This window comes from Marmota flaviventris, chromosome 5, assembly GCF_047511675.1.
Source record: "Marmota flaviventris isolate mMarFla1 chromosome 5, mMarFla1.hap1, whole genome shotgun sequence".
Classification (NCBI taxonomy): Eukaryota; Metazoa; Chordata; class Mammalia; order Rodentia; family Sciuridae; genus Marmota; species Marmota flaviventris.
In genome coordinates this window covers 110553536-110562737 of record NC_092502.1, presented here as the reverse complement: position 1 = coordinate 110562737, position 9202 = coordinate 110553536, and the positions used below count along the sequence as shown (strand labels likewise).

General features: G+C 39.8%; 1 long non-coding RNA gene across 1 annotated transcript; it reads left to right on the top strand.

Annotated features, from left to right (window-relative positions):
* The first annotated feature begins 533 nt into the window (after positions 1-533).
* Positions 534-3212, top strand: LOC139705708 (uncharacterized). Its single transcript, XR_011707517.1, has 4 exons — positions 534-610; positions 1988-2146; positions 2301-2579; positions 3087-3212. It is a non-coding gene; the product is annotated as an uncharacterized lncRNA (long non-coding RNA).
* The last annotated feature ends 5990 nt before the right edge of the window (positions 3213-9202 follow it).

Below are 9202 nucleotides of genomic sequence, written 5' to 3'. Positions count from 1 at the left end.
GCTTCACATGTGTGAGGCACTGGGTTTAATCCTCTGTACCACATAAAAATACATGAAGATACTGTGTGTTCATCTACAACTAAATAAATATTTTTAGAAAATCCCTCACAATTATTATAATCCATTAATACAAATCGCATTATGTTATTATAGACCAAAGGAGGCTGATTTAATCTGAAAAACTTCCTAAAGGTCTAGAATATGAAGGGCACAGATGGAAAGTGTGCCTGCACCAAGACACTACTATAGCTGGATATTCCAGGTTCAGTCTGGGCACCACTCCACCTTGTGCCTTCCAACCCAAACAAGGAAGGTGTGAATCTACAGGGCTCCTGTGTGGGGCTGGTGGCCCAGGGCAGTGGATCTGAAATAGAAATGGGTTTCAGAGACCAAAAAAGCTGTGGGAATGCCCCTGGGAGACATATGTGGCGTTCAACAGGCTCATCTTCCTTTCTGTACTTTTGCATGCACTGATCTCCTGGGACTAGGACCTCATCTGCAGTAGCTTGGGGATGCCAAGACCTGATAGGTGCTTATACAGAAGTCTCCAATCCTATCCATAAAGGAAGTCATTTCTGTGCCTTTAAGGATCTTGCTCAGCAACCCTCAGGTAAGTGGATTGGTTCTTGCTTGCTCAAGGCTTTCCCAAGGTGGGGAATTTCCCCCCACATTGTGGTCCCTTTCCAGGTAGAACTCAAGGACTACAGAATTCTGCACCTGCTCCCACAGGAGAGAAAAGAATTAGTTTTATTCATCTTTGTTTTTTGTATTGCTTTAAAAATGTATCTATTGACATATTTACAACAAACATGAAGGGGTTCATGTTATATCTTCATTCATACCGAGGGCATTCGTCACTTCCACCAACTTGTCTTCCATCTTCTCCTCAATCCTTCCTAGACCCTAATAATCCTTACTTTACATTCAAGTAAACTTTTTGTTTATAAAATTCTACATTTGAGAGAGAACATGCCATACTTGTAGCTCTTTTCATAACAACTGGCTGAGATAAGCTCTCTGAATATGCTTGATTGAATAATAATGCAGAGTTGATGACATTGAAGGGATCATTAAACAGAGGGGCCGGTGTTTCTATAAGATGTAAATATATGTGTGCTTCTGATAATTTTTTAATAACCAATTTCTGGTAACCTTGCAACAGTGGGCCATACCTGTAATCACACCTATTAAGGAGCCTGAGGTTGGAGGACTTCAAGTTTTAGAAAGCCTGCGATATTTAGGAAGGCTCTGTGGCTGAAAGAAAATACCAATAAAGGGGCTCTGGTAGTAAAACGTGAAAAATTCTTTTACATTAGGGAGATGTTTTAAAGGGCCACAGTTATGCGTTTGTTCTTCACTGGGGTTATGCTTCTAGGATAATAAGCAGTATGATCATGTAAGAATGATCAAACCTTTACAAAGGTTATTTGTTGTACTATGTTTCAGGAACTGTTGTTACTTTGCTCATATTTCCTTTTTTCTTCTTCAGTACTGGGAATTGAAGCCAGGTCCCTAGAACAAAGCTACATTTCCAGGCTTTTTATAATTTTGAGAGAGAGTCTCCTTTAGTCACTCACCTGACTTCAGACTTTCATTCCTTCTGCCTCAGCCTCCTAGTTGCTGGGATGACAAGTGTGTGACACAACTATGCTGGACTGACCTATGGTTTCTTAGAATCCTAAGACATAATTTTCAAAATTAAGAATTTTGTTCTCACTTCACAGATTGAACAATGTCCACCAGCTGTGACTTAAAAATTTTAAATTTATAATGACATTTTAATCTATTAAAGGTTGAGATAAGAATTTAAATCTGAACCATATTTGTTTTTCTGATATTTGAAGAGTATAGCTTTCCATCCCCCCATGACACCTCTCTATTCCCCTTTGTCCTTATAATTTAAGAACTCATCCATAGAGAAACAAAACAGGTAGCTGAGAATTCCAATCAAGAGTGGAGAATTGATCTCCATCTTTTCTCCTAGCAGGACTGTCTACAGAGGACTCGGTTGCAGCATTGCCTTTGGTTTGATTTGGGATAATGAATTAAGCCTTTGTAGAAGCAAAGGTACATGCCCTGAAGAAGCGCTGTGATCATGGGATTTCACATATACAAAGGAAACAGAGAATCTGGTGTTTCATAATGAGTAAGCCTTTGTGAAATATTTTAACCTTAATATGCTTAATCTAATTAATTAATTAATCTAATGAATTACTCATACCAATTAGATTTATTATAATTGTATCCAAGATGATTTCTCTTCTTTTTTCTTTTTTTTTTTTTAAATTTGTTCTTCCTAGATATACAGGACAGTAAAGATGATTGCTTTTCTACTGAAGTTCATCAGACCCAACCTTGTGAAGCAATTTGCTGCCAAGAGTACCATCATCACCCAACATAACGAACTCTACCTTGAAATTGTTCATTCAAGCGGGCCATCAGTAAAAAACAAATGCTGAGCAGCCACTCAATTCTTTCCCTCCTCTTTCAGCCCTGACACTGCTTCTTCTGATCTAGAGGCCAAAGTCATGGACCAATCACTCCTGTGTCAAGCAGGCTCTGGAATCTACAGAGTGACAGTAAGATCCCAGTTGCCTTTGTCACTGAGCTTAGAAGATTCTGGGAAGTGGTTCCCCCTTCTGTCCTCAGCTGGGAGAACCCTAGTGGGAAAGCCTAAAATACAGGCCATGGGGGCTGCTATATTGGGTCTCCTTCCACTCAGACACTTGCCTAGCACCCATACACCATAGAACCATCCCTAGTTCTACCTGCCTGCCTTTCCGGATCCCTATGCCCATGACACCAAAGAACTCAAATTCATCCTCAGGAGAGTGCCATGCTGCAAAGCAACCAGACAGTCGCCTGACCTGGCAGCTTCTCTTGGTCAAATCCATATAGTTCTAGAGACAGCCTCCCCAGAGACATGCAGACTTTTAACCCTGATCCATGACCACTGAGTTCTAGGAGTACTGAGTGTTCAGATTGGTAGATTTTGTTTTTAGTTCTGTTCCAGAAAAATGTAAGATGTATCCCTTACCAAAGTCTCCTTGTTTACTTTCTAATAGGCAATTGATGTTGTTGTACAGGTTCTCATGAATATTTGGTTCTCTTGATCAAGAGGAGACAGAATGAAGAGAGAAGAGAGGATGGAGGAGTGCTGCAAGCAATAGGAGACAGAGCTCTGATTCTGAGCTGTGCTGTGGACTGGACATCGGAGCCTTAGAGATGGTCTCCTTTGGTGGACAGAGGTATGGAAAGTATCCAGGGAGAGCGATGCAAAGGAGCCCCAAATTTTAGCCTCAAACAAATATATCCAAGTATAGGAAAGAAAGTGTGGGATGGTAGGAGTTCCTTAGCTGGGAAATGTGTCTCTTTGCACAATATCTGTATCCTGCATCCACCTAAGGAAGGGCCTGGAGTCTTCAGTGACTAAGACAGCCACAAGGCTGTCCCTGACCAACACAGCTTCTCTCAGACACTAGCATCTCTCAGAATGGTGTCACTGAGATCCAGTTTAATACCAACCAGGGAGAGGAGGTCCTGGAAGGTAGAATGTCTGCCTCTGGTCCCTGGATCCCTGTGGTAATGAGTTAACCTATATAGAAAATGTACAAATGTCTCTATTTAAACAATGTATTTCTTGATGGAAAGGCTTACACAGAAGAAAAACTAAAATATCTAGATGAAATTTTGAAAGACATGTTTTCTTTTACTTGTATATTTGCTCAAAGAAAAAATTCTATAAAACTAACCTTATAAAAACATCCTAAAATCAAAAATATTTTAAATATTCTTTTCATGGAGAATATGTATTTTTTAAATATTTTTTCGCAGTTGTAGATGGACACAATACCTTTCTTTATTTCTCTTTATGTGGTGCTAAGAATCAAATCCAGGGCCTCACACATGTTAGGTGAGCACTGTATCTCTGAGTCACAACCCCAGCCCAACAGGAAATGTATTATTTTATGGATAAAACCTAAGTCCATTCTTCTGGGGTTGTCAAAAATGAAAGAGATTATAATAAGCTCAAGGCACAAAGTCTAATATAATAGCACGATTGTATTCCTCCTGTCTTTAGGAACCCACACTGAACACACACAGTTTATGCACAAGGGATAAAGAAAATTAGCAATCCGATCAAAAAGAAAAAGCAGATTTCAGACTGAATATCAGAGAATGTCTCTCAAAAATCACACAGCAACTGGCCCATAGAGAGAGTTTCAGAAATTAGAAAAGACTGGACGGTAGCCATCAGCACCAGAGCAAACCTCTACAGAGCCACAAAGCCCCTGGCAAATGTCAGAATACTAGGTCATTCCAAGTGTTTTGGGGGAATATGTGCATGCAGTACTGCACATCAGTATTGGAAAGTAAATGCTGCACCCTAAAGAACAATCTGTCAATTATCGGTAAAATTAAGGTCATACACTTTTTATGGAACAGTTTTATTAATCGTCACCTGTTCTAGAGAAATTCTCCCACAGGCTCATAGAGACAATTATGTGTTATGGGGACAGCAGCAATATGAATGTCCACTGCAGGACAATGGAGAGTTGGGGTGTGCTAAGGCACATCAGAGGCTACTATGTCAGAATTTGAAGCAGCAGATGAAATGTACATAAAAAAGATCTTAATAACTTGCAGATGGGGACTTTGAGTGCAGATTAGTGGTAGAGTGCTTGCCAGCATGCATGAAGTCCTAGAGTCAATACCCAATGATTCTTAAAAAAAAAAAAGTCGAAAGAAAGAAAAAGAAAAAAAAAAAAAAAAACAAGAAATGTTAAAATTTCTTCTAAATACAATTGGGTATGTCCCCTGAAACTTTTTACATCAATTAAAAATACAATCTCCTGAAGAATGAATCAATCCTCTTCCTATAACTTGTTAGAGGTTATGTGTGAAAATGATTCACTATTGTCTTGATACAAAAAGCTCCACAAAATCTTCCAAATCAAGAGGTTCAAATATTTGTGTTCACTTTTAAAACACAGCGAAACTGTCAAGGCCATCAAGGGTATGCATATCCATGGTCCTAAGAGTATGATCCAGCACCACTGAGTCTGGTCTCTAAAACCAGCCAGTCCATATGTGGAGAACTAGCTAGGTGTAGTGACCCTTGCAGGCAATCCCAAAGAAGCAAGAGACTGAGGGAAGAAATACAGATGTTTGAGGCCATCCTAAGCAATATAGCCAGATCTTGTCTCAAACACAAGATAAAAAGGGCTGAGAGGAAGCTCAGTGGTAAAGCCTAATATTCAATCACGAGAATCATTGAAAAACAAACAAACAAAAATTAAGTGCAGAATTAGACCAGTGATTTTGAAATTTTTTTTTTTTTGTATTTTATTTAGAGACAGAGTCTCACTGAGTTGCTTTGCACCTTGCCCTTGCTAAGGCTGGCTTTGAATTCAACATTCTCCTGCCTTGACCTCCCAAGCCGCTGGGATTACAGAGGTGCACCACCATGCCTGGTTAATTTGTCTGTGTTTATTTGAAATAGAGAAAGAATTTTTGGAGTGAATTGAAACTTGAAAGAACTGGAGGCTCGCTTCTATCCTACCTCATCCACGCATCCTTTCCCTAATTCAATCAAAACCAAGGAATTTCCAAAATGCCTTCAGGATTGGTCCACTTGCACCTTAATCCTATCACGTTCTTGAATCAATGTATGATGCAAATGAATGTCCCTCCCACATGATTGGGTGTTGCTTCTGAGGTCAACTACTGGACAGAACACTATGAAAAGCTTCAGTCCATACCAGACTGAATGAGTTGATCCTTTTCCTAGGCCAAGTAAACACACACCTTGGCATGGTAGGGAAGCTGAAGCTATGGCTGTTCTGTCTGTCAACGTAGAGATCATTGACTCTTAGGAGATCTTGTCCACAGTCCCATATTCCCCTAGGCCTGAACCCAGATAATTTTCCTTCACTGAGCTGCCACTCCTGCCAGTGCCTCCAGAGCTACAGAGATGTGAATTTTCCAGTAAGCCAACTGCCTCACTGGGCTTACACAGAGCAGGGAGCTGTCTTTGGGGAACTGAGGTCGTGCACTAACTGCATGCGTTGTTACACAGGAGCAGGGAGTTGAGATGGACCAGCACCGAGTTCAAGACCATCCAGCAGCCAATGGCTGAAACCTCTCAGGAGCTCTAGTCACCTCAAATATCTGCAAACACTATGGTCAGTGGGACCAATGGGTCCTGAACTTCCCAGGAGGTGCCAGTGCCTGGACAATTGGACAAACACACACTCAGGCTTTCTCTTGGAGCCCAGGATGTCCCCGGAAGCTGCTGAAAACTGAAGCTTACATCCCAGAGGAACCTAGAAAGGAAAGGAATCTCATCTTGAGGATGCCTTGCAGTACAATGCCCTTCAGCCAAAGCCCTAGAAGGAACCTGAAATACACCACTGGGGACCCTCATACTGTCCCTGTGGACTCATGCACTGGGACTATGCCCTGCATGCCTAGGCACTTTGAAGTCTTGGCTGTGGTGATCATCCCTCATTTTGTTCTTTCTCTCTGAAATGATTTAAAGGTTCTTGAATTAAAAAAAATTCTTTGTGTAATTAATTTGTTAAAGAACTCTTCTTTTAGATGAACTGAGAATTCTTCTAGTTTCTAATCTGATTGAATTTTTCATGATGAGCCATTCCTTTATTCACTGCTTGTCTATTGATGTGGAGGGGGTGAGTAAAGGGTCAGGATGGGAAGCTGTATAGGTAGGTCTGGGGCAGGAAGGAGCCAATTACCCAGCTCAGAACTATGGCTGAACTCAATGCCATCTCTGGAGACATGAGGGTAGTGTGCTAACAGAATGTATAGTTGGGTGGCCACTTGATGGTGTTTCCTCAAAACTGAAAGTGACCTTCTGGAAGAGGAGAGAGAAGAAGCATCAATAAATATCCTTTAAATGGTCTACACTTAATTTCTTATTAACTAAGAAGGACATCAAAATGAAATCTCTAGTCTTGGGTCTTCTGAGTTGACAATCATGGGATCCAAGACATCAGCTCTAGGTCAGACATGTCCAGACAGTGACAGAATCCTGCCCTGGTGGGCTATGTCCAGGTTAAGAGACTTTACAGATTTTCTTTTGAGATCTACCAAAACTGAAGGCTTTTGGGTGGGGTCATATGCCTAATGTCAGTTGGCTCAGGTAGCCTTAGCAAACTATCATCAGCAGGGTGCCATGTTGTTTACTAGTAGTCCAAGCTACACAGGAGGCTCAGGCAGGAGCATTGCTTGGGCCCAGGACTTTGAAGCCTCCCTGGACAACAGAACAAGATCCTGTCTCAAAAAATAAAAAGATAAATTATACATTGGGCTTAGCTTGAAGGGATGTAATGCCTTCATTAGCATGGACATGGACTTTTAAACTTTCCTGTTCCCTAGGTTTTAGATTGAGGGGATTTGGATTTAGAGGGGCTTAGGTGCTAGGTCTTACTGAACAGTGAGATCAGACCTGTTTGCCTTGCTTTTCTCATCAGCTAAATTGAGTGTAAATTGTCTATGGCATGGAATGGGAGTAGAGGTCAAGGACAAGTTGGAGTATTTTTGTGGTTCAGATATACAGACAAGATTCCAATAGGATCATCCTTTTTCCAAAAAAGCTAAAATCTAAATCAGCTTTTCTTCCTCTCCCTCTCATGGATTTTCTTGAACCTTGGGGACAACTAGAGGATTAGCTTCCACAATAAACAAAGGAAGCTAGGTGCAGAGGCCAAGGCCTGTAATCCCAGGGATTTGGAGTCTGAAGCAGGAGGAAAATGTAATAGTACTAAAGGACATCTTCATTTTTGAGAACCTTTCATTGCTTTACACACACATACACCACACCTACCAAAATATTGAGCATTCTAATAATGTACTTTCCTTTGGTTAAATTTACATAAAACAAAATTAGAAGTCTCTAAAAATCTTTATACAACTTATGCTTTCAGTATTGAAAATGATGAGAAGAAATACATAGCATAGCACATTATAATTTTTTTGTTACACATGACAGTACAATGACTTTGACATATCATACATTTGAATCAGATGGGATATAATCTCTCATTTTCCGAGTACTCAGATTGCAGAATCAAAATTTTAATATGGGCAAAATAAAATAATAGAAAGATAACAAAAGAAAGAAAAACCTGACATTTAAAAGTTTCCCCTCCCCCCTCCTTGCAATTTGGGGTTGATCTTGGAGCACTTTAACACCAAGCTACATCTCCTGCTGTTTTTATATTTGAAGAGAGAGTCTCACTATGTTGCTTGTGTGTTTATGATCCTCTTGCTTGAGCCTCCTGAGTAGCTGGAATTAAAGACATTTTAGAGATTGATAATAGGCAACATTAATAATCAAATATCATTAATGATAATGGGCAACATCAATATTGCATAGAGGTAGTACACAACTACCTCTATGGCTGACTTTCTCAATCACTAACTCTATTTCAAAGTATTACATTTAGATAAATGGTGATTTTTTTTTTTAATTTAGGGCAGGACACTCCTCAGATTATGTTCACATTCATTTTCTATATGGTATTATTTTTCTGAAATATAATCAAAGTCTCATGATCTTGAATTAAAACTGATCCATGAAAAAATCTCTGTGGCATATGTTTGAGAGAAAGAAGTTACAGTGTGGTTTTTACTGTCACATTTTTTTGTCACAATGATCCAAGGAGAAGTAGTTTTTATCATTAGGAGCTCTAAGAACATCCATAAAACCATAGACTCCTTCACAAACTTGCTTCTTAACAATTCATTTGGGCCAAGAAAACTCTGCTTTGTAGTGGGTTTATAACTTGGCCCTCTATAGAGTCGGACCCTTAGCTGCTGCTAACATAAATCAGTAAGATTCCAGGCAGGGCTCACCCATCCACTGTGCAAAGTGACTAGGGCCTTAAAATACATTATGGTCCTACAAAATTGTTTTAATTTCTTTTGAAACTGAAAGAAAAAAAAATAATTATCATGCATAATATAACATCTGTTTTATAATATCAGCATATTTTATAAAACCATAGTGTTTGACAATAATTTTTAATTTAATGTATTGATTAAGTTTTTAGTTCAGGAATGAGTACCTTAAGGCAAAAGAATGCCAAGGATCAGGTGGGTTTCTGCTAGGGGCAGAGGGCCACAGTATGTGTTCTAATTCCCCAGGCTCAGAAAGGCTCAGTCTTTGACAAGTAGTACA